Consider the following 25,557-nt stretch of genomic DNA (forward strand, 5'->3'; position numbering starts at 1 on the left):
AAATATGCATCCTCACCAGATGGAAGGCACAGAAGTCAAATTGACTACATCTGTGGGGAGAGTCTATGGAGACACTTCGTATCTTCAGTCAAAGCAATACTAGGGCTCACTTGAAACAAACATTCTTCATTTTCAAGTTCAGGTTGAATATGAGGGAAATAAAAACAAGTCCGTAAGAGGCAAAACATATCACTGAGTGTATATCACCTGAGTTTAGATATCTTAAAAAAACCAAATATGGCACACTAAATAAAAATGATTAAAGATAAGTTGTGAGAAGATATGAAGAACATCATATACATGAAGAAAGAAAAAAGTTTTTTAAAAGATGGAAATGAAAGAGACGTTCAAAATAGATGCCAGAAGAGATTCCAAAATTTGACCTTGAACATAGAGTAGCCAAAGCAAGTGGAAGAAATTATGAAGTTAAAGAATTTAAATTTTCAAAAGTCAGTCTAAAGACAAAACTAAGCTTTAGAGTGAAATGTGAAAAGACCTGGTCTTAGAAAACCAAAGAGGAAGAATATATTCAGCATATCTCAAGCTGAAAGAACTGAAGAAATAAACCCAGGTTTAATTTGTAATTTTGAAGAATTCCAATGGCAAAGTGAATAATTGAATAATGCCAGAAGCATCAAAAGGAGATAGAATACAAAGACACATTGTAACAAAAATATTGGTTGGCTGTCTTATATAATCACGGATGAATGGTATTGAAGGAAGAATTCAAAGCTACCCCAAAGCCATTAGATAAAATCAAGGATGCAGGAATTGATGGAATACCACCTGAAGTATTTCAAAGAGCAGATGTAACACTGGAAGCACTCAATAGTCTATACCCAGAAATTTGATATATAAATACCTGGACAACTGATTAAAGAGATTTATTTATGTCCACTGCAAAAAAATAACATTACCCAAACAAATGGTGAAATCATAACACACTGTCTTTAATATCAAGGAGTCCTGGTGATATATTGCTTACCCTTTGGGCTGGTGACTGCAAGGTCAGTAGTTCTAAACCATCAGCCTTTCCTTGAAAGAAAGCCTGGCTTTCTACTTCCATGAAGAGTTACAGTCTTGGAAACTCACCGGAACAGTTCTACTCTGTTCCATAAGGCCCCTGTGAATTGGCAATGACTCAATGGCAGTGAATTTATGATTAATATCACATTAACATGAAATTCTGCTTTATCTATATCACCAGGGGCATATTTTCCAACTACTGATGCTTCTTCTTTGTTTCCAGATTTCATAATCTAAACACTAGTATTTATGACTGTGTGTGGATTGCATGCTTGATCAGTTTCAGACTAAATCATTTAGGAGAATTCTTCAATTTCTTCAACATGTGCTTTTATGTTTGATGGTTACATCTAAATACTTTTTTTTTATTTTTCTTCTTTGTGGATGTGTAAGTATCCTATCACAGACAGCATTGCCCTTCAGGGTAGGTTTACAATGAAAATTGCAAAGAACTGTTATTAACAATGAAAAAAACATAATACATTCAGCATATTGCAAGTTGAAAGAAAAAGCTCAAGACTCGAGTTTCCATATATAAGGATACTATGCTTAAAATCTTGAATGATTCAGGAAATAAGAAAATAAGTAGAATATGGAAGGGTTACACAGTCATTCTACCAACAAAATGATTGACAAATGCTCAATCAATTTTAGGAGATAACACATAATCAGAAATAGATATATTGAAGGAACACATCCAAGCTACACTGAAGGAATTAACAACAAGAGGGAAAAGATGAATATTTCAGAAAACTGATGCAGCATTGGAAGCACTCACTTGTCTATGCCAAGAAACTTGGCATAGAATAAATACATATCGCTTCCCATTCCAAAGAAAAGTGACCTAAAATTGAAAGAACCATGAACAATACCATTAATTTCGTGTGTAAGTAAAATGTTGCTGAAGAAAATACAAAAATAATTGCAGCAGTACCTCAATAGCAGTCTTTCAGAAATTTAAGCCAGAATCAGAACGGAATGTGGATTAACGGATATCATCAATGACACCAGATGGATTTTAGGTGAATATAGAGAACACCAAAGTGATATTTAGTTGTGTTTTGTTGACTATGCAAATAGTCAATATTGCGACTGTGTGGATTATAACAAACTACAGATAACTCAGCTGAAAATTAGAGCATGATGTGAGAGGGAAGGTTGATGTCAGAACTAGCAGAATGGCTTGAAAGGTAGAGCCTGACCACTAGCTCATAGAAATAATAATGAGCATGGCGGGAGTTACATGCTGCTTCTCCTTGTGCTGGCAGAGGAGGTCAGATGTTCTTCAATGGCAATTTTCCCACAAATATTAATTTGTATTTTATTGACTATGAAAATGTTTTAACTATGAGGATCATACAAACCGAGGATAACTTTATGAATGAGAATTGAAGATGTCGTGTTCCAATGTTAGCCCTTTGTCTGGTTTCAGCTGCTCATATTGAGCTTTAATTAATTTTGTTTCTATGTATTTCATATGGAGTTCACATGTATAGTTTCACTTTGTGTTTTGAAAAAAGATATTTGCTATGAACATAACATTGGTTTGCCAAAATTCTATCATACCATCTCCTGCTTCATTTCTATTACCAAGTCCATATTTTCCAACTACTATTCTTTCCTCTTTATTTCTCTCTTACATGCCAATCACCAATAATTATCAATCCACCTTGATTGCATGTTTGATCAATTTCTGATGAAGGACATTGGTAGAATTCTTCAGTTTCATCATCACTGACTTTTGTGTTGGTGCATACATTTGAATAATAATTGCACTGGTTGGATATCCTTTAAGGAAATTAGATATAATCCTACACAAATGGTATTGGACTTCCTGGTGTATTTTGCAATGTCATTTCTGGCAACGAATTCCACACCATTCTTCTGCATTGTGTCATTCCCAGCATAGCAAATAATATGATTTACTGATTCAAAATGGCCAACACCAGTCCATTTCAGCTCAATAATGCCTAGGTTATTGATTCTTATGTGCTCCATTTCATTGTTGAAGACTTCCAATTTTCCTAGCTTCATACATTGCACATTCCAATTTCTGATAATTAGCATATTCTACAGCTGTTTCTTCTTACCTTGACATGCCTATCAACAAATGAATAACCTAAAGACTCCACACCCACAGGCTTTACTCCATTCATGTCAGCATGTTTAACTCCACTTCAGTAAATCAACTCATTCTAGTAACATTTCAGGTGTCCTCTGACTTCAGGGGCCATTCCTCGGTCACTGTCTTCTACAATGTTCTGCTTCCATTCATTAGGCGTTCACAATCTGACAATGTTTCAAAGCTATGTATAAGATTTTCCACAGCTGCTTCCTCAAAAGGGGGCTCTTTATTCCTTCTTCACTGTCTATTGTTATATTGGATGCTCTGCTAAAACCTGTTCACTTTGCAAGGTCCTTGTAGCATTTGACATATGAGTGACATAGCTTCCAGCATCACAGCAACATGCAAGCCACCACAGTACTACAACCTGAAAGACAAATGTTGGAATGTTTAACTCTGACAATAGAAATAACATTGAATTTGTTTCTATGAAATTAAAATATATATATATTCTTCCCAGCTTGTTTGATTAACAAGCCTAAATATATTTTCCTTAAATAATATATTTATTGACATATCTAACTCATTCTAATATATTGCTTCCCTTCCCATACAGTTCTGTTGTTCAATCACATCAGGTGGGGCTATGTAATCATCAATGCTACCAATTCCCCCACTACCACCATTTACCATACCCTCAGGGAACCCTTGCTCCTGTCAGTGTCTATGAAGGGTCATCTATCTTGATTACCACGTACTGAGAGATCTTAAATATATAAATGAACATATGCAAGGCTAACATGACCTATAAGGCTTATAACGTATTGACCAAAATATTTAGGGGAGGACATTTTAAAGAACTAGAGGACAGTTATATGGTTTCAGTGGCACACTACACCCTGGATTTATTCTTTGTTCTGTGAGGCCTTTCGAAGAGGAATAATTCAATTGTTTTGCTAGTGGACTTTGGGTCTCAACTATATCCACTTCCTTTCCTATCAATTTGGATGCATGTTTTTTAACATCTGATACCTCTTTCCGTTGACACTTCATGATTACACAGCCTGGTGCACTTCTTCCTTATGGGCTTTGTTGCTTTCCTGTTAGATGGCCACTTGTTTAGTGTCAAGCCTTTAAGAGACCAGATGCGATATCTTTTAATAGTAAAGCACCATCAGCTTTCTTCACCATATTTGCTTATGCACCCATTTTGTCTTCAACAATTGTGTCAAGGAGGTAGGTATCATTAGAACAAATCATTGTTGTACAAGAAGTACAATGTATGTAGAGGCCTAAAGTCCATCTGCTTCCTTGTTAAACACACACACACACACACACACACACACACATGCATATATAAACAAACACACATCCATACATATATATGTATGGATGTATATATTGGGTTTTGTCTTTTCCTCCTACCCACTATTATGCTTGCCTGTCATTCACCTCTCAGTAATTCCTCTCAGATACAATCTGATTGATCAAGCACACCCAGAGAAACTACCCTGTTCTTGCAGTCCATTTTAGATCTCTTACTGTTCTCCTGTACTTATCATTGTTGGCTCCCTGCTCACCTTCCCCCCTCCCTTCTCCCACCCCCACTCCTCCCTTACATTTCCACCAGGAACCATTGGTCTAGCCACTGTCTCTGTAAGACTGCCCATCTTGCATTTCTTGTATAGATCAACACCAAAAAACAAAAATAAAATAAAAATAAAATAAGACTTGAAAAACAAACAAACAACAACAACATACAGATAGCAACGAGACTAACAGGGATCATGACACATAGCTGCATTCGTATCCAAATGGCAAATTTCCTATAGATCCAAGTTGCTGTTCCCACAGTCCAGGATGGGGCAGTCTTGTGTGCCCCCCTCCCCATTACACTTAAAACATTTGTCAAATATGTGATTCCATTCTTGGCAATATTTTTCAAACTCATCTGTTTGAATGGGTGACAGCACCCCCCTCATTTTTTACTTCACTTCTTCTATGTCATCAAATCACTGTCCTTTCATGCTCCTCTTCATTCATGGAACCAAAAAGAAGTCACATATAGCGAGATTAGGTGCGTAAGGTGTGTGCAGCAGAGAGGTATGCTACATTTTTTGCCAAAAAGTGGCTCACTGAGATGACTTCATGAGCAGGTGCATTGGCATGGTGGTAAAACCAATCCCCAACCTACCACAAATCAGGCCTCTTTGGTCACACGCTGTCATGCAATCTTATCAGAACCTCTAAATAAAAAGCTTGATTAACAGTCTGACCTGGCAGAATGAACACCAAATGTACTATTCCCCTCAGAACAAAGAAAAACAAATGAGTGTGGTCTTGATCTTTGATTTCACTTGATGAACTTTTGAGGTGGGGTCAAGATGATGACGGTATTTTCCACTGGCTTGATTGATGTTTGCTTTCAGGGTTGTAAGAATAGCACCATGTCTGGGACCTTGAAAAAGTGTCTGGGTCGCTTTGGAGGAACCAATCATAATGTCTGTTTGTTTTTAACAACCACTTTATTGGGGACTCTTACTGCTCTTATAACCATTCATACATCAATTGTATCAAGCACATTTGTACACATGTGGCCGTCATTATTTTCTAAAACAGATTTGTTTGTTTATTAGCGGTCCATGGCACTTCCAATACTCTCTGCCAACACTGCTATCAAATGCATCAATTCTTCCTTGGTTTTCCTTAGTGTCCAAGGTATGTTTCCATGTGAGCCAATTGAAATAACAGATATTGAAATCATACAGAGTGCGTTGTCTGAAAAAATGGAATAAAACTACAAATCAAAATGGAATCAAGTTACAAATCAATAACAGAAAAACTAGAGGGAAATCTCAAAGCCTTTGTAAACTAGACACAGATATAGATATTTTAAATAATGCATTAGTCAAAGAAGAAGCCTAAAGTAAATAAAATTGAAATAAACAAACACATTAAAGTGCATAAAATTAAAAACACAACATAATAAATTTATAGGCTGCCATAAAGCTGTGCTGAGATAGAAATGCATAGGACTACTTATATTAGAAATTTCAGAAATGTTTTTTTATTAGAAGGATTTCTTAGAGTGTCTATTAAGCCTCTTGTTTACAAAGCCTTAATCACTAGCTTTTAAAATGTTCCCTTGATATTAGAGTTCCCTGAGTGGTACAAATGTTTAATAAGCTAGATTGTCAGTCAAAAGTTTGGTGCATTGAGTCCACACAGAGCTATCTGGAATTCGCCTGGTGATAAATCTGTGAAAAATCAATCATATAAAACTTGATAGAACACACATCTGCTCTGGGACACATGAAGCTACCAAGCATCTAAAATTACTGCACCTCCATTCATTGTTAAATGTTTTTAAAATACAAAAGTTACTTTTAATTATTCATTGATTGTTTCCAATGTTCTTCAATTTTAAAAATCATAATTGCCGAAGGTTTCGGCTTTCCAAGTAAATGACTGTGTTATAACATTTGGTACATATGGTTAGCTCATTACTGTTGTATGCATGGAGGCAATTTTGAACAGAAGTCACCCATTGGGCTTCCTAGGCGGTGAGCTCTTTAGTAGTAGCTCACTAGGTCTTTCTCCCACTGAATGGCTAGTGGGTTCAAATTGTTGATATTTCAGTTAACAGTCAATGCTTTAATCATTGAGCCATTGAGACTTTTTGGATGGATTACTATTAGTCTACAAATCCTTCTATAATGTATAGTGCACATAAAACATTACATACTTAAAATGAGAAATATGAACATTGTTGTGAGCATCCAACAATTCAGCATCTCTAGCAATTCCACTCCATTGTTAATGGTCAGTAAACCTCAAAACTGTGTATTTGCTATATCAATGTTCAATTTTTATTTTATATTTAATTATAATGTATTTCAATATTTTTTCATACTGAAAATTGAAATAATTCATCCATGAGTATTTAGGATAGTGGGAACAAAATCCAGTGGTATATATGAATCCCAACAAATCTGTCTGATGCACATAGATATTTTCCTGACTGCCTTGTGGCCCTACACTGATCCATTGTATTGTTTGTTCCAGGTGGCTGCACAGTAAAGTTATATCCAGTCAGGAGGCCTGCCCTTATTAATGTACTTCATACATATGGTGCAGATGGTATGACACTTATTTCCTTTATTAATTTATTAGGGATGCCATATGGGAGAAAAATCTTTTCTTTCTGTTGGAATTAATCATGGAGTGAGAGGACAGAGCACTGTCATGGAGACCACATCAAGGTACCAAGAGTAGCCGAAGATTAAATAAATCAATGACTTGCTTGTACAGAAGCAGTGTGCTCTGGCATTTTTCCACAACTCCTACATTGAAAACCAGATGGAATTCAGTCTGTCAGGTAAAGGAACATTTCAACATTTCTCTTTATAAAGGACCTGTTGACCAGGGTTTATTTCAAGTAGAAATATAGTAGACTGAATTTATAAGACGATTCAGTTGATCACTGGGATATCATTGGTTGATTGACATGTGCAAAACTATAACTTCAAGTATTTATGTTCAACAGGGCTTTTGTTATAAATGATGCATTTTTCCTAATAAGGAAAATTATAGACACGTTATTGCTTAGGAAACAAATGATCAATATTGCAAAAATAGAAGTATATATTGTGACTTCCCCAAATGTATGCTCTTGTAAAATCTCTATTTCTACAAGGTAAAGAGTCCTGGAAACACAGCAGATTATTGGGTTAGTCTGTTGGCCTAAAAGTTTACAGTTAAAACCCACCAGTTATTGTGTGAGAGGAAAATTTGGCAGTCTGCTTGTATAGATATTCACAGCCTCACAGACCCTATGGAGCAGCTCCACTGTGTCCTATATCATCACTGTTGAACAGGAATTCACTCAACAGTAGTGGATATATCAACATATTATAAAAAAGATAAGCTCAGTAAGTATTTATGAATTATCTTTCAATACATGTAAAACTTGGTGACTTATTTTCAGTCCAATTTCATGAAAAGTCATGTAATTATTTTTTATCTACTCCACAATATATCATTGTGTTAACACTCTTAGAAAGCAAAATATTTAGCCTACATGTTTGTATACATAGGGACATGTGCATTTTGATGGTTTTATTGCATAATTTTTTTCTAAACTTAGTCCATTTTTTGGAAAAAGGCATCACCGCACACAATATGTATTTGCTACAGAACATTTATATTCATATGAGTAAAGTACATTCTAAGTAAGCTTGCATTAACATTATATTATGTAACCTTCTACAATACGGAAACATAAAAATGCGTTGTTTGATTTGTTTTTTAAAGATTAATTTTTCTGGGTATCTATGCAAAACAAACATATCTTTCATTAAGTGCCTGGACATATGGAGATTAGGCACCTCATGAATTATATTTTCAGTTAATTGATGTTACTAGGTCCTTGAAATGAAAAAATAGGAAGTACCAATAAAAATAGAAATATGGCAGTGCATCAGAGCTATTGAGTAGATATCAAAAAAGCAAAACAAAACAATAAACACTAAGATTAACACAGGAAAATATATTACATTAGAGCTGAAATAAAATAATTCTTTTTTTTTCTGCCTACCTGAGGTAGTTACATAATTTGGTGTCAATTTGAGTATTAAGAGGGTAGGGGTGGAGTCTAGCCTGTCAATCAAGATATAGCCAATTATGCCTCTGTTTGGGAATGGCCTCCCCCTAAGAATTCTGAGAACTCCCATATTTTCTTGAAGGCAGGAGATACTGTGTCTTTTCTCACTTCCTGGGAGACATCCCTGTGGAGAAGACAAATGCAAAGAGGCTGTTGGAGCCAGACTTCTGGAGCCACATAAAGACCCCTGCCAGCACTGAGATGCTTACAATGCTGCTGGATCCACAGGACCTCCCACCTACTGGCCTATGATCTTCCTGCATTCGGCAACATTTAATGTGTTTCATGAGTCTGAAGAGGACTTCATATATTAGTATCAGACATATTGCTTAATATTGGACTTATGGACTTGAACTGGACTGGGATGGGATGTTTTCTCAATATTCAACTACTCTTGAATATAAAGCTCTTTCTTACACATATGAGTGTCTATGAAATGTTTCTCTAGTCTACCCAGACTAACACACTACCTCAGAACTGACCTATTTCCTTTTGTGTTTCACATTCTAAATATATATTCAATAGATATTTATTGAAAAATTTCTCTATGAGAGACATGTGCTAGGCACTGTCTCTGGAGGCACTGGAAACACTACAATGAACAAAAGGAGATAGTTTCCCCTTATGTTTGGAAAAAATGGGATAGCAAAAATTAAGTAATTAAAATCTGATTAATTAGCATAGTGGTAGGCAATATACAGGACACTAAGCAAATAAAATCCATACAATATTTGTAGGTAAAAGAAAACTATACTGAGACTGAAATTGAAGAATGATTAATCAAATTAAGAAAAAGAGTTATCAAAGTAGAATGAACAAAGTATAAAGAAAACTTAAAGGTAAGGCACAGCAGTGTTTTCTATAGAAACCATGATAGTTAGGTTTATTGTGCCAAGTTAGTCAACAGGAATATGTGGGATTAATCAGGTCACAGTTTGATTGGAGGAAAAAGAGATAATGGCTATTCAAGGCTTGCCCTTGTCTATCTTGATCCCTGGTGATGAACCAGTTTGCTGCAGCTGTAGCTAGTTTTTGCCTCAACCTGTGTGCTACACTACCTGTGGGTCAAGCCAACTCTCACTAGAGCTTGAGGCAGGCTCGCCAGACTGCTGGTGAATGCATTGCATTGCTTGACCTTGGGGATCCTGTCATCTTGCATTACTTGAGTTCAATATCCCATTCAGGCCTGCTTCACTAAACTCCCACACTATGACAGTTGCTGACCTATCCCGCTATTTGCTGCCTATGGGAACACTCCACTGCCTTGCCCATAGGAGGACTCAGCTGTCTGCTTCCTTGACCTTGGACCCAGCAGCCCACATGAGTTGAAGAACTTCCAGTATATTAACTGTTCCAGGAAAAGGAGTTAGTTAAACTGAGCCCTCTGTACTGCTGTGTGGATTATATAGCTGTTATATTCCTTCTGGTTTTGTTCTCCAGAGAAACCTGCCTAACACACAAACAAAAAATAGACTTGTACAGCTGCAAAAAGGATCCCTGCTGGAGTGCTGGGCTGTAAGTTGGGCTGTGAGCCAAAAGATTGGCTGTTTGAAATCACCAGCTACTCCTTGGTAGAAAGATGAGGCTTTCTACTCCTGAAGAAATGTAGTCTGGGAAACACAGAGGGCCTAAATTAAGCACACTTGCAATGACACACTTTACAATGCATTCTCCATGATAAGTAGGCTATTTTCATTCAGAGACCTAATCTACAAGTATTTCCACTGATTATATATTCACTGGAACAAATTTAGAATGGGTCAAGAGAGAGATCAGATGTTAAGAGTACATTTTAACCTACTTCTACCATAACAGACTTCACAATCCACTCTGACTGATGGCACAGCTCTATCCTTCGTATCCTTCAACTATGGTCAGAGGGAATTTACCAGAAGCTTAATCAATGTGTGGATTCAGAAAATGGATTTTGGGCTTTTATTGTCATCCATAACCTTCTGCAAACAAGATGTTTACAATTTAAGCTTTAATACATTTTTTTCCTTCAGATTTGGATATATTATTTACAATCCTTGGATTACAAAGATTCTTGTGCTTCCTCCTTGTGGACTTAGTTGAAGCCTCATTTAGATGGCTACTTGTTTGAAGAAAATTCTTTAAGACCCCAGACAATTCTCTATGATAGCAGACACCATAGAATTTATTCACCACACTTTTCTACAGTGTCCATAACATCAGGGATCCCTTTATGAGCATTAGCATCAAGTAGAGCAATTTTATAAAAACAAATTGTTCTTACAATGGGGGCTCAATTAAGCATGAGCCCCAAATATATTCATGTGTCTATGGCTTCTATACAAGGAGGTACTGCCCACCCAAACCAGAATTTTTTGTCAAAGCTACATATTGAATTTTTTTTTTACAAAACAACCTTATCACCTTCAAGGTACTCTCCATTACATTTAATACATTTATCAGATCTTCAATTCCATTCTCGAAAACATTTTTCAAACTCATCTGTTGGATGGCTGACAGCACCTACCTCTTTTTTTGCACCTCTTCTACATCATCAAATCAATGTCCTTACATGTCCCTGTTCTTTTGCAAACACAAAAAGAAGTCGCAAGGAGCAAGGTCGGGTGAGTAAGGTGCTTGGGGAAAGTAAGGCATGCTGGTATTTGCCCAAAAGTGGTGCAATGAGGTGGCTGGGTGAGCAGGTACATTGTTGTGGCAAAACTAGTCCCCTTCTGCCAGATATCAGGCCTTTTTAGTCAATCACTCTGTTACACAATCTTTTCAGAACCTCTAAGTAGAAAACTTGGTTAACAGTCTGACCTGGTGGCATGAACTAGAATTGTACTATGAGCCAACATTTTTGTCTGTTGATGGACTTCCAGAACAAGGTTTGCTATCAGTTGACATTTCACCTTTTTTGAAAACCATTCATATGCTTGAGTTTTTCCCATAGCACCATCTTTATAAGCTGTGTCCAACATCACAACCATTTAATAGTTTAGTTTCTTTGGCATTTTTCCTGAGAAGGAAACAAAATTTCACAGTAGCATGCTGTTAAATTGGTCATCACCAAAAACAAGGTTTGAACGAAAGTGCTTTTACAAAAAAATGTGCCATTACATATGAAAGGTTCATTCTGTCCAGCACAATTCTATTTTTTGGGGGGGAGGGAGGTGTCCTGCCTTGAATATCTCCAGTTCACCTAAGAGACATTCCTGTCATTTTATGTTAGAGAGCATTATCAATCATGTCCCTGTGGACTAAGAAAATTCTACTGATAGTATCAATAGTTTAGCCAATGGCATATAATTTAAAACAGTTAAGAAAACAAAATCATATCAGTATAGGCAAGCTATGAACTGCAGTACACAAATTGTTGACTTGTACAGATTAAACTCTTAAATGACTTGACACTATTTATACAAACAATGGTGGTTGGTAATAGGGCAAAATTTCAATAATATTTATTCCCAACAGCAAAACCGCATGTACCAGATTAAACCATGCCAGAATAAAGCTAGGAGATCATTAAAATCGTAAGGATATTGTATTCCTGGACTCTTTCAAGGCAAGAGATCTGATCAAAGTTCAATGACCATCAGTTCTATGCCTTTACAATTACAACCATCTGCTTCATCTCATACTAGGGAGTTTCAACTTTAAATCCAAAGATTTCAGGTGAGTTGGAGGTAAAGCCCCGTTCACCTAGTGGGGTTTCCACATCATGCTCCTTTGGTGTGGCTTATGAAAGATGTTGTGTACCTCATAGAACAGAGTGTAAAATCCAAGTATTCTATAGTACATGGCTTGGGTCACCAATAGCTTAAATGAAACTCAATTTAGTAACACAGTACCAGGAATATTCTCTCCTTGGCTTCTTTGTACGTATTGTTAAGCAATTTTATTCCCAATGGGTGGTTGCTCCTCCATATTTTCTTACCAACAGAAATGTAGTTGTCTTTTCTGAGACATAGATACCCCTCTCTCTATGTGTTGATTTGAATTTCTGGTAAGGTTTCCTTGGGTGTCTTTTGGTTGTGCTTGACCTTAGCACAATTTCGTATGGCAGCAATTAAATGGTATTCTCCCTCTTCCTACGTCTTGAAAAACTGACCCCAGCTGAGGTGAGGTCTCCTCTGTCAAAGTGGTTTTTAAGATGATACACAGAGGGAGTGATACATGTTTCATTTATGCTCACCAGGCTCTCTACCTCATTGCTTGGGAAACAGAATCACATTACATGCCCTGGCAACAGGAGCCTGTCTTCATCTTGGCATTTATCTTTAGAGTAGTGGAGTCATACAATATCTGACCTTGTGTAATTGACTAACTATGCTCAGCATAAGGTTTTCCAGATTCCACCATAGCATGTGATGCTTCATGGTTCCCTCTTCGATTTTCAGAGATGCGTAATATTCCACTGTGTGTTTGTACCATAGTTTCTCTATCCATTCTTCTACTGGCAGGCCTTTGTTTACAACTTCTTGCCACTGTGAACTGTGCTGCAGACCATGGGATAGCATGTGTCTGTTGACATTCTCTCTGTGATTGCTTTGGAGTATATGCCCAGCAGAGGTATTGCTGGATCAGACGGGTTTTCTATTGCCAGCTGGTATAGATATGTCCACATCAGTTTCTATAATGTTTGTACATATATATAAGCCCAACAGCAGTGTATGAGTGTACCAGTCTCTCCATACCTGTTCTAACATTTGTTTTCCTCTGCTTTTAGAATTTGTGTATGTAAGATTATACCTCATTGTTTTGATTTGCATCTCCCTGATGACTAGTGATCATACGTCTTTCCTCATATGTTTGTTAGCCATTTGACAGTCATCCTTTGTGAATTGTCTAGTCATGTCCTTTGGTCAAATTTTAATGGGATTATTTGATTTTATTGTATTGAGGTATTGCAGAATTCTATAGATCTTAGTGATTAGTGCTGTTAAGTAGGCTAGCATAGGGCTGGGGAATGTCCGTTAACACATGCCCAGAGGACCAAGCTAGGGGAACAAAGGAGTGGCGTACTGCATGTGCCCAGAGGCTCAGGTTTCCCGCTGGTAGGCATGGGTGGGCGTGAACCTGAATTGGCCCACCTAGGCCAGGTGAATTCAATTCAGCCAATGGGGTCGATCAGGACTCATCCACCACACCTCCCTGTGGAATCCTTGAAAAGGCAGGTGCCCAGAAGAACTTTAGCAGAACTTTGGCGCAGAACTCTGGGAGAACATTGGCGGAGAACCTTGAGAACACACTTTTGTGTGACGCCGAGCAGCTTCCAGCCAGGCCGCATGTTTGGGAGGAGCCCCTCAGGTGCCGTGCAAACCTGAAACTTCTTCTAACTCTCATAAAACTCACTTCAATCACGAACCAGGCTTCGGCGTGAATTCTTTCTCGTGCAGAGCCAAGGACTGAGGTATATCTAGCTCCAGAGAGATCTAACAGTGCCAAACCATTGTGTCATTGTTAATCCCCCACCCCCACCGCATCCTCCCAATCAGTGGGCTCTCCTTTTACTGTTTGGATGAAGTCTTTTGAGGTGCATAAATATTTTATGTTTAGTAGTTCCTGGCCATCTATATTGTATTTCACTTTGTGTGTTTCCTTTATATATTTGGTAGTCTGTATATGCCCTGCAATAGGGCCCTTAAATTTGTCCCAATTCTTTTTATTGATGTTGCTAATAACTCTAGGGTTTACATTTAGGTGTCTAATCCACTTTATGTTTATTTTTGTGCATGGAGTGAGGTATGGCTTCTGTTTCATTCTTCTACCAATGGATATCCAATTTTTCCTCTATCATTTGCTCCAGAGGGTGTCCCTTTCCTGTTTAATGCGCTTTGGTCCTTTAAATAAAATAAGTTATCTGTAGGCAGATGCTTTCATCTCTACATTTTATCTTCCATTCCATTGGCCTATATATCTACCATTTTACCAGTAGCGTCCATTTTGACTACTGCGGCTATGTGATAGGAATTGATTTTAGGTAGTGCAAGACCACCTAATTTGTTCTTTTTGAGAAGGTTTTTGCTTATCATAGGTCTCTTCCCTCTCCCTAGGAAGTTAGTAAATAACTTCTCCATTTATTTAAAGAATGACATTGGGATTTCAAATTAAATAGCATTGTATTGTAGATTCCTTTAGGTAGTATTGATCTTTTCACAATATTAAATCTTCCTATCTACAAACAAGGGATATTCTTCCATATGTGTATGTCTCTTTTGATTTCTTGTAATAATGTTCTGTGACTATTTGAACAGGTCTTTTGTATTTTTGGCTAGGTTTATTCCTAGGTAGTTAATCTTTGATGCGGCTATTGTAAATGACATTGTTCTATTGATGGCCCCTTCTGAATTGTTATCACTGGCATTTAGGAATTCAATTGATTTCTGCTTGTTAGTCTTGTATCTTGATCCTTTACCAAGTCCCTCAATTGTTTCCTACAGTCTCTTTGTGGAGACCTTGGGGCTCTCTCTGTATAAAATAATCTTTAAATAATCAGAGTTTTCTTATTTGCCCAATTGTATCCCCTTGATGTTTATTGTTTGTTTATTTTCTCATGGGTCTAGTATGAGGTTGAATAAGAGTGATGATAAGAGATGCCCTGGTCTAGTTCTTGTTTATAGGATAGATATTTACTGGGTTTTTTTTTTCCCCATTTGTGTAATATTGGTGATTGGTTTTTCACATATGACAATTATTATGTTGAGATATTTCCTTTCAATTTCTATTTTGTTGAGAATTTTTATTAGAAATGGGTGTTGGGTATTGTCAAATTGCCTTTTCTGTATCTATTGATATGATAATGTCCTTCTTATCCTTTATCTTGCTTACATGGGGGATTGCATTGGTTGTTTTACTAACTAACCTGGAACCATCCTGGAATCTCTTTCACGAATCTCCCTTGGTCATGATTTCTTACTTTTTAAATATGTTCTTGGGTTCTATGGGCTCCAATTTTGTTGATAATTTTTGGATCTATATTCACAAGTGATATTGTTTTGTTATTTTCTGCATTATAAAGTCTGTCTGCTTTTGGTATTAGAGTTATATTGATTTCATAGAAAGAGTTTTGGAATTTTATATCCATTTCTATATTCTGGAATAATCTGTTAAATTTGATGACAGCTCTTCCTTGATTACTTGTAGAATTCCCCTGTAAAGCTAGACAGTCTTGGGTTTTCCTTTTTTGAAAATTTCCTAATGACTGTCTCTATTCCTCCTTTTATTATGGGCTTGTTTTGCTTCTCTACATCTGTTTGTATTAGTTTGGGCCTATTTCTTCTAGACTATCAAACTTATTTAAGCACTTAATCTTTCTTAGTACTGTGTTATTATTATTTTTATTTCATTTGGATAGAAACACTTACTTGAATTTGTTGTAACATGGTGACTTCATGTTACGATGTATAAGAAATACCAGTAATGTCACTTATGGAGGACAGCTTTCAGCAATATTGAAAACATTGGCAAAATACTGAATGATTCCAGAAGCATCTAAAGATTGGAGAAATACAGAGTCACTTAATCAAAACCAGTGTTCACTATTCAAACATTTCAGGTGGTAAAACATAATGAAGAACCAATGGGATTTTGGTTTAAGCTTTACAGAAGGCATTGGTGAAAAATAAGATTCCAGGCTTTGATGTTATACCAACTGCTTTCTTTAAACAAATGAATGCAAGTCTGGAAGTGCTGAGCTATGTAACTCAGCTATGTAAACAAATTTAGTAGACAGCTTCATGCTCAACCACCTGGAAGATAACCTTATTTGTGCCCATTCCAAAGAAAAAAGACCCAACAAAACCTGTAAATTGTTGAATAATCAGCATATCGCACACAGCAAACTTTTCCTGAAAATAATTCCAAATGATTCCAGCAGTGCCTGAAGAGAGATCTCCCATAAAATCGTGCCTGATTCAAAAGAGGATGAGGAAAAAGAGACAGTAGTGCCGATGTTAGATGGATAGTTGCAGAGTGCAGAGAATACAAGGAAGATGATTTCCCGAGTTTGTTGATTATGTAAAAATAGTTATTTGGAACATAACACAATATGGATGTAAGAAGCTATGGATAACTTTGAGAAGTAAGAATTCCAGAGGGCTTAATTATGCTAATGTGGAATCTGTACATAGAACAAGAAGTAAGCATACATATACAAGGAGGTGTAGCTTGGTTTAATATTAAGAAATATGTGTCAGTATTTTAGATTTTAGTGTGTTTATTAGAATTTTCACTTCAGAAAACACTCCAAGAAAGTGGACAATATGGAGAAGAATGCAGCAACAGAATTGGAGGAAAGCTTATTAACAGCCTATAATATGAGGATAACACAAGCACATTTGCGGAAAGTTAAAAGTCCTTGAAGCACTTTTCTATGACAATCCGCAGTGACTTTAGTCTTCAACATGAACTTCACCTCAACATAAAGTACTCAAAAATCCTAATTATTAGACAAATAAGCAGCATAATAATAAACATGGACAATATGGGCATTGCCAAGTATTTTATTTTATTTGGATTCATAATCAACATGAATGAATGCAGCAGTCAAAATCATCAAATGACAAATTGTACTGATAAAATCTCTGGCAAAAGTCTAAGAAAAGTGTTAAAAATAAAACATGCCACGATAAGTACTAAGTCTTTTCAATCGTTTCATGTGCAGGTAAAAGCTGGGAAAATGTATAAGAATTAAGGGGAAACAATTGTTGCCTTTGAATTATAACAATGGGGAAGAATGTTGACTATACCATAGACTGCCTTGGAAATAACCCAATCGGTCCTGAATGCCCCTACTAGCATGGTGGGGAAGACTTACTCTCTTACCTTGTACATGTCTTCAAGTAAGATCAGTCCGGAGAGAAAAGCATGATGCTGATGAAGAGAGAGGAAGAACTGAGAGGACTGGGTGGTGCTTCCCTTGATTGTACGTAGGCTCATTTTGAGTAGGAACTGACTAGAGGGCACCTAATATCAACACATTGAAGGTATTTGGGGCAAAAAATGTGGTTGTTAGGTGCCATAGATTCAGTTCTGACTCACAGTGATCCTATCCACAACAAAATGAACTGCTACCCACCCTGTACCATCCTCACAATCATTGTGATGTGTGAGGGCAGTGTTCTAGCCACTGTGTCAATCCATTATGTAGAGTCTTCTTGTTCACTGTAACTCTTCTTTACCAATTATTATGTATTTTTCTACCACTTATCTGTCAGCTTGTCATACTGTGGCTTTTGTGGTGTTGTGATGCTGGAAGACATATCAATGGATTTTCATATGCCAATAGGGTCACTCAACCAGACCAGTTTCAACAGCACTTCCAAACTAAGAACAAATAACAAATAAGGAATCAGATCCCAACTTCAGAGGAAGTAGCCACTGAAAATATGTATAGATCTGAAACATTATCATATGCTGAAGGCCTAATCAATGTAAACAGAACATTTTCAGAGATAATGTGGGAAGATAGACCGCTAGGGTCCCAGGGCACTTGCAAAGTAACAGAAGAGGGATGATTTCTCAGAGGGAGGGGGGGCCGATGGGAGATAGGTAAACCTTGTGTGAGTAGAGCCTTCAGGATCTTCATTTACTGATGGAGAGATTCAAGATAAGGAAAAGCAGCTGTAAAATCTGCTAATGATCAGAAGTCAGAATGCGTAAAATATGAATCTAGGAAAATTGGAAGATTTAAAACATGAAATGCGATACATAAAGATCAATACCCTAGGTATTAGTGAGCTTAAATGGACTGGAATTGGCCATTTTGAAACAAAAATCATAGAATGTAATATGGTGCAATAACACAATCAAGGGGAATGCACTATTGTTCATTGTCAAAAAGGACATTGAAAAAAAGATCATGACATACCATACTGCATATAATAGGATTATATCAATCCACAATCAAGGAAATCATGTCAATTATTATTCAAATTTATGCAAAAAACACAGACAACTAGTGATGAAGAAATAAGAATTCGACCAAAGACTTCAGTTGGAAATTGATCAAATATGCAAATAATATGCATGGATAATTATTAGCAATTGTAATGAAACATTGAAAACAAAGATAAAGGAATAATAGTTGGAAAATATGTTCCTAGTGATAGACAAGAAGCTGGACATTGCATAACAGGGTATTTCAAAACCAATGACTAGTGTTTTATTGATGAAGCACATGCCCTTTTTAAAAAAAACAGAAAAGGTGACTATATATATGGATTTCTCCAGATGAAATACACAGAAATAAAATTGATTATCTGTAGGAAGACATGATGGAGAAGTTCAATATCAACAGCTAAAATCATATCTTAATTGGGACAGACCATCAATTGCTCATATATAATTTTAAGATAAAGCTAAAGTAAATTAAAACAAGTAAATTAAAACTAGAGCCAATATATGACCATGAGTCCACTCTAGTTGAATTTGGAGAACATATCAAGAACAGAATTGACCCATTGAACATTAATGACAGAAGACCAGTTGAACTGTGGAAAGATATCAAGATCATCATTCATGAAGAAAGCAAAAGGCCATTAAAAAGAAAAATGATCAAAATGGATGTCTCTTCAGAAAAAATATCAAAATGGAACCTGAAATTTGCTCTAAAGCATAGAGTACCTAAAGCATGTGGAAGAAATTATGAAGTCTGAGTTGAATAGAAAATTTCAATGTGCAGCTCAAGATGACAAAGTCAAAATAAAATGTCCAAAGACCTAGTATTAAAATACCAAAGAGAACATGCAGCATATCTAAAACAGAAAGAATTCAAGAAAAAAATCAAGCCTCAAGTTGCAATATTGAAAGATTCTATTGGCAACATATTTAATTAATCAAGGAGCATCAAGAGAAGATAGAAAGAATACACAGAGTCCCTTTACCAAAAAGAATTAGACGTTCCAGCATTTCAGGAGGCAGTATATGAGAAAGAACCAATGGTGTTAAAGGAAGAAGTTCAAACAGCACAGAATGCATTATTCAAAAGGAAGGCTCCCAAAATTGATAGAATACCAATTGAAAAGTTTGAGCAAGCTGGTGAAGCACTGGAAGCACTCACTCATCTGTGCCAGGAAATTTGGAAGAGAGTATTTGGACTAGAAGGGATCTATATGTGTGCCTATTCCAAAGGATGGTGATTCAACAAAATGCTCAAACTATAAAACAATATTATCAATAGCACGTGCAAATAAAGCTTAGCTGAAGAGCATCTGACAATGGTTGCTGCAGCACATTGTCAAGGTGCTGCTAGAGGTTCAGGTCAGATGAAGCAGAGAACTTGGAGAAGGGCTAACATTGCTGATGTCAGATGGATCTTCACTCAAAGCGGAAAACACCAAAAAGATGTCTAGTTTTGTTTTATTGTGTGTTAGTCTGGGTTGACTAGAGAAACAAATCTAGCAGCACTCATATGTATATAAGACAGAGTTTTACTCCTCAGGGCCAACAAGAAGAGTAGAGATATCAGGAGGATTGGGGGGGATGAGGGGCGAAAAGGGAATCGATCACAAAGATCAACCTAGAACTCCCTCCCAGGGGAACAAATAACAGAAAAGTGGGCGTGGGGCAATGGAGGACAATGTAAGATATGGAAAAATAATGTGTAACTTATCAAGGGTTCGTGAGAGAGGGTGGGCAGGCAGAGGAGGGAGGAGGAAGAAATGGGGAGCTGATATCAGGGGCTTAAATGCAAAGAGAATGCTTTGAAAATGACGATGGCAGCATATGTGTAAATGTGCTTGACACATTGGAGGGATGTATGGATTGTGATAAGAGATGTAAGCCCCCAATAAAAGTATTTTTTAAAAAGAGAGTTTTATATCCAAGAGTAATTATATATTAAGAAAACATCTCTGTTCAATCCAGATCAAGTCTATAATTTTGATATGAGCCCATATGTCCAATGCTAGTCCATAAATTATTCTACAGACTCATACAACTCATGCAATGATGTCCAAAGTAGGAAGATCACAGGCCAGTGGGTGAAAAGTCCGTTGGAAGTATCTCTCAGCACTGACACAGCTCCCCATGTGACTCCTCCAGTTCCATGGCTCTAGCTGCCATCAATATAGCTGCATGTGGCTGGTCAACAGAATGTGAAGCAGAGAGAGCATGTGTCCCACATCCAGGGAGGAAGACAGAAGTTACCAGAATCCTCAGGAGAAGGCCATGCCCACAAAGAGATATCATTGACTATGATCTGATTGACATTCTAGACTCCATCCCTAGGTTCAAGTTGACAGGAGTTTACATAAAAGCCACAAAAGACATTCAAATTTGTGGACTATATAAACTATGGATTACCTTGCAAAGAATGGGAAGAATGGGAATTCCAGAACACTTCATTATGCTCATGATGAACATGTAAATTGATTAAGAGGAAGCTGTGAGAACAGAACAAGGTAATTCTGCATATCTTACAATCAAGAAAGGTGTGTGTCAGGGTTGTATCGGCTCACTATACTTGTTCAATCTATATGCAGAGCAAATCATCAGAGAAGCTCTAGATTATGAGAAGAAGGCAGAATCAGGATTGAAGGAAGACTTACTAACAACCTACTATATGCTGATGACTCAATCTTGCTTGCTGAAAATGAAGAGGACTTGATAAAATCATGGTAAATGGAGCAAAGGTTGAAGTTGCCAAGGATTTTGTTTGCTTCGATCCACACTCAATGCTCATGGAAGCAGGAGTCAAGAGCTGTCAAGTTGCTTTGCATTAGGTAAATCTGATGCAGACTCATGCAGCACATGCAATGATGCCAAATTCGGGAAGACCACAGACTGGTGGGTGGATCCAGTGTTGGCAGAAGCACCTCTTGGCTTTGGCTGCCATCAGCATGATTCAATTTGACTTGTCAACAGGGAGGTGAAAGAGAGAGAGAGTGTCCTGCCTCCAGGGAGAAGAGAGGAAGTTCCAGAATCCTCATGAGAAGGCCACACCCATAAAGAGGAATCATCAGGCTGTGACCTGGTGGACAGGCTAGAGTCCACCCGTCATTCTTTTAGCATGTTGACATGGGATTGTGTAACTACTACAAACATATCATCAGAGAGGCCTAGTCCCTGGACAAAGACACTCTGCTTTTTGAAATGGAGGGGCAATGAAAAAGAGTGAGGCCCTCAATGAGCACCATTGACACTGTGGCTGAAACAATGGGTTCAGGCATAGGAGTTCTTGTGAGGATGGCACTGGATCTTGCAGTGTTTCATTCTGTTCTGCGTGACGTTGCTATGGGTCAGAACTGACTGGATGGCATCTAACAATATAATAGTGTGCTTTTCTGAGACTGTTCTCTCTTGTTAATTTTTTAAAATTTTATCTTCTGGCATTCCATGATATTTTCAATATTTTTCATCAACACCATAGTTCAATTATCTGTAGTCCTCCTTATTCACTGTCTTTCATATGCACATAAAGGAAATGAAAATACCATGGCTTGTGTCAGCTGCACCTTAGTCTTCAACGTGACATCCTGCTCTTAAACATTTTAAAGAGACTTTGTGTAGCAGAATTGCTTAGTGCAGTAGGTTATTTGATTTCTTACCTGCTATATGGCGGTTGCATAATCTCCTGTCAACTTGTGAAGGGGTGAAGTCTAGGCTGTCAATCAGGTCATAGCCAATGAGGCCTCTGTGTGGGCATGGCCTTCTCCTGAGAATTCTGGGAACTCCTGTCTTTCTCCCTGGAGGCAGGACACACACTCTCTCTTCAAGACATTCCTGTTGACAAGCCAGATGGAGCTACACTGATAGACCCAGATCCGTGGTGCTCGATGAGCCACACGGAGACCCATGCCAGCGTTGAGATGCTTCTACTTCCACTGGATCCACAACACTTTCCACCCACTGGCTTGTGATCTTCATGCATTCAGCAACATTGCATGTGCTGTGTGAGTATTAAGAGGAATTTATAGACTGGCATCAGACATATGGGCTAATATTGGACTTATGGACTTGAACTGGACTGGGCTGGGATGTTTTCTTAATATACAATTACTCGTTAATATAAGATGGTGAATTAGTTCCAATGACATAAATATTTCTGTTCTTGGCCCTTTTACTTCACATCAAAACTCTTAAAGGTATGTCATTTTATTTGAAGAGTTGTTCAAATCTAGTGTTGATATTGCCTTAATTTTGAACCATGTCTCCTACAATTGTTACTTGAAACCACTGTGTTGTCAGCCATTTTTATCTTTAGTTCAAGAACCCCATTATAGAGCTCTGGTCACGTGGTAGGCTACACACTGAGGTGTTAACTTCAAAGACAGTGATTCAAACTCACCAGTTCCTCCACAGATGAGGTTGTTTGCTTCTGTAAAGATTTTAAATGTCTTAATAACCCAGAAGATTGATTCTATACCATCCTAGAAGGTCGCTATTAGTTGATATCAACTAGACGGCAGTGAATATAAGTGAGAATAAAACAGCTCTTTTGAATATTTAAAAAATTTGAATGATTCCTTATGGCCAAAAATTCTGAGTTTTGCCTTGTATATAAATATTGGAATAGGGATTTGTCCCTGTAAAACAGTAGTTTTCGAAAGCTAGAATCCTAATTAATAGGCATTAATTAATTGCCTAGTGCAGCACAAGTTGTTGTTAGTTGCTGTTGAGCCTGGTGAACTCTGACTAATACTACTGAACCTGTGCAGAGTAGAACTTTGCTCCGTGGGGTATTCATGGGTAGGGCATTTCAGAATATGGGCCGCCAGTGGGTTCTAACTGCCAACATTTCAATACTTAACAGTTTGCAATACCAAGAACTTCTTAAGCATAAGAGTTTATTGTTGTATGCCCTCAAGTGGATTTTGAATATGCTTCAAATAACCACAAAAGTAGAACACTGGAACAGAGGTGGTAATTACTAATATAATGCAACTATATAGTATAAATGCCAGAAAATCCTACAAAGAACTGCTTCAATAGATGAATATTTACTTATCTTTTACAATAAGATGTTCAGACATAGACAACTGTCTATGGTTCTCAGCTTGTCTTCTATGTAATTATCTGCTCCTTGTCTCAAATGAGTTGTTGCATTTCTAGATAACATATTTGTGCATCAGGGCAGATGAAGACAAAAAAGGCAAGGACAAACCATTTTTTCTTAGTTTAGCTATGTGTTTTGATTCAGAAAAGAAGTCATACTCCATTCACACATCTGTTGTGGGCTACAACTGTGACAACTGACCACACTAATAGGGGAGTCAAGAAAACAAAATATTCCAGCATTTTACGAAACTTTGTTAAAGAAAAGTTAGAACTAAGAAGTTTGTAAAACATTCTTGAAGAGCTAATTTATAGTGTCCATTAATAAGCCTTTAAATGATCAAAACAGTATTCCAAGAAATACTTGGAAAATGTTCAGTTATTTATTTACTTTAGACAGGTGATACTGATAGAGCGTTGTGCTAGGCCAAATGCAAGGTGTCGATATCTAATTGGGTGTGATGTTTGATAGAAAAGAGAACAGGACAAGGACTAAATGTCAACATTGAACAGGGACTAGTCAAATAATGGGTCCACTTTGCAAGGAAAAGGCCAAAGCAGATCAGATGTAGAATGTTTCCACATTCCAAAAGCTACTTATCTTTGAAAGGCAATAATAACACTCAAACACCCTAAAGGTACATTAAAGTGAAGAATATGTAAGTGGGATTAAGAAAGTTTGTGGAAAAATCCCATTATCATTTAATATAATTTTCCATGATTTTTTTCAGTCACTTCATATATGCTAAATGTAAATAAAAAAACAGAGTGAGATGAATAATAAATGTCTAAATGTTATTAAACATATGATTTGTTAAAACATATGACTTCTTTTAAACAATACTCTTATAAGTTTGAATGACTTGTAGAAATAAATGACTAGTATTAAACTTGATTTTTAAAAATAGTTTTCTCTATTTTTATAGACAAGACACAATTTTACAGTTAGAAGAATTAGCAGAGCAACTTTATTTATTTTTTGCTTTGATACTACCATATCCCCTACTTTTAATGCCCATTAATATGTGGAATTATTTTCCTATATTACAATAGCAATGAAATACATAGGTAATAAAAAGTCAATGTTTTCACTGGAAAATATGTGTGAGAATATGTCATCGTTTGTCTTGTTAAACCAATTAACAGCAATGTTCAATCATAAACATTGTTCACTTGTCAAATAAAGACTTTTCTTGCTTACTAACCAATTTTGACTGATTTAAAGCTTAAATACTTTATAAAATATTTGTTTATGTAAAAGAAAATCAAATAAACAAATAACAAATATACATACTTCCATCCTTTTTGTGCGCTCATTGTGCTGTTATATTTCTCCAATACTGAAACCCCTTACTGAATTCAGGTTCTTGTCTTACCAAACGATTTACTTTTGGAAGTCATAGGGCATTATTAAAGAATTTTATTTAGAGACTCCTGGGAGGAAAAAATCCTCACTAGGTAGCATGGCTGGCAGTGGTATCTCTGGTCTCCCACATGCACACTAATAATTTTTGAGTTGCAGAATGCAAAAGTTTCTTGGGAACCTCAAATGGTGTGTGAATGGCCACTGAGGACAGCAAGGGGATCTAGGAATGTAGTCCCAAATGCTTTCATGATCTCAGCACATGCTCAGTCCAAATGCTCACCTTTGCTCGCTTGCACTGAGATTTTTCATATGCATAATTATTTATGGAATCAAGGGCAGGGGAACTTCCTTCTGTAACTTCTTCCTGAGTAGAGTATCACCATCCTGCTTATATGAGTCGAAATGTCTCTAAGTTTATTCTATATTATGGGAAGCAAGCTCTTTCAGGTGCGGTTTCTGGGTTTG

Source organism: Echinops telfairi, unplaced genomic scaffold, assembly GCF_000313985.2.
Source record: "Echinops telfairi isolate 266 unplaced genomic scaffold, ASM31398v2 ScPeMD7_7469;HRSCAF=8507_0, whole genome shotgun sequence".
NCBI classification, from domain to species: Eukaryota; Metazoa; Chordata; class Mammalia; order Afrosoricida; family Tenrecidae; genus Echinops; species Echinops telfairi.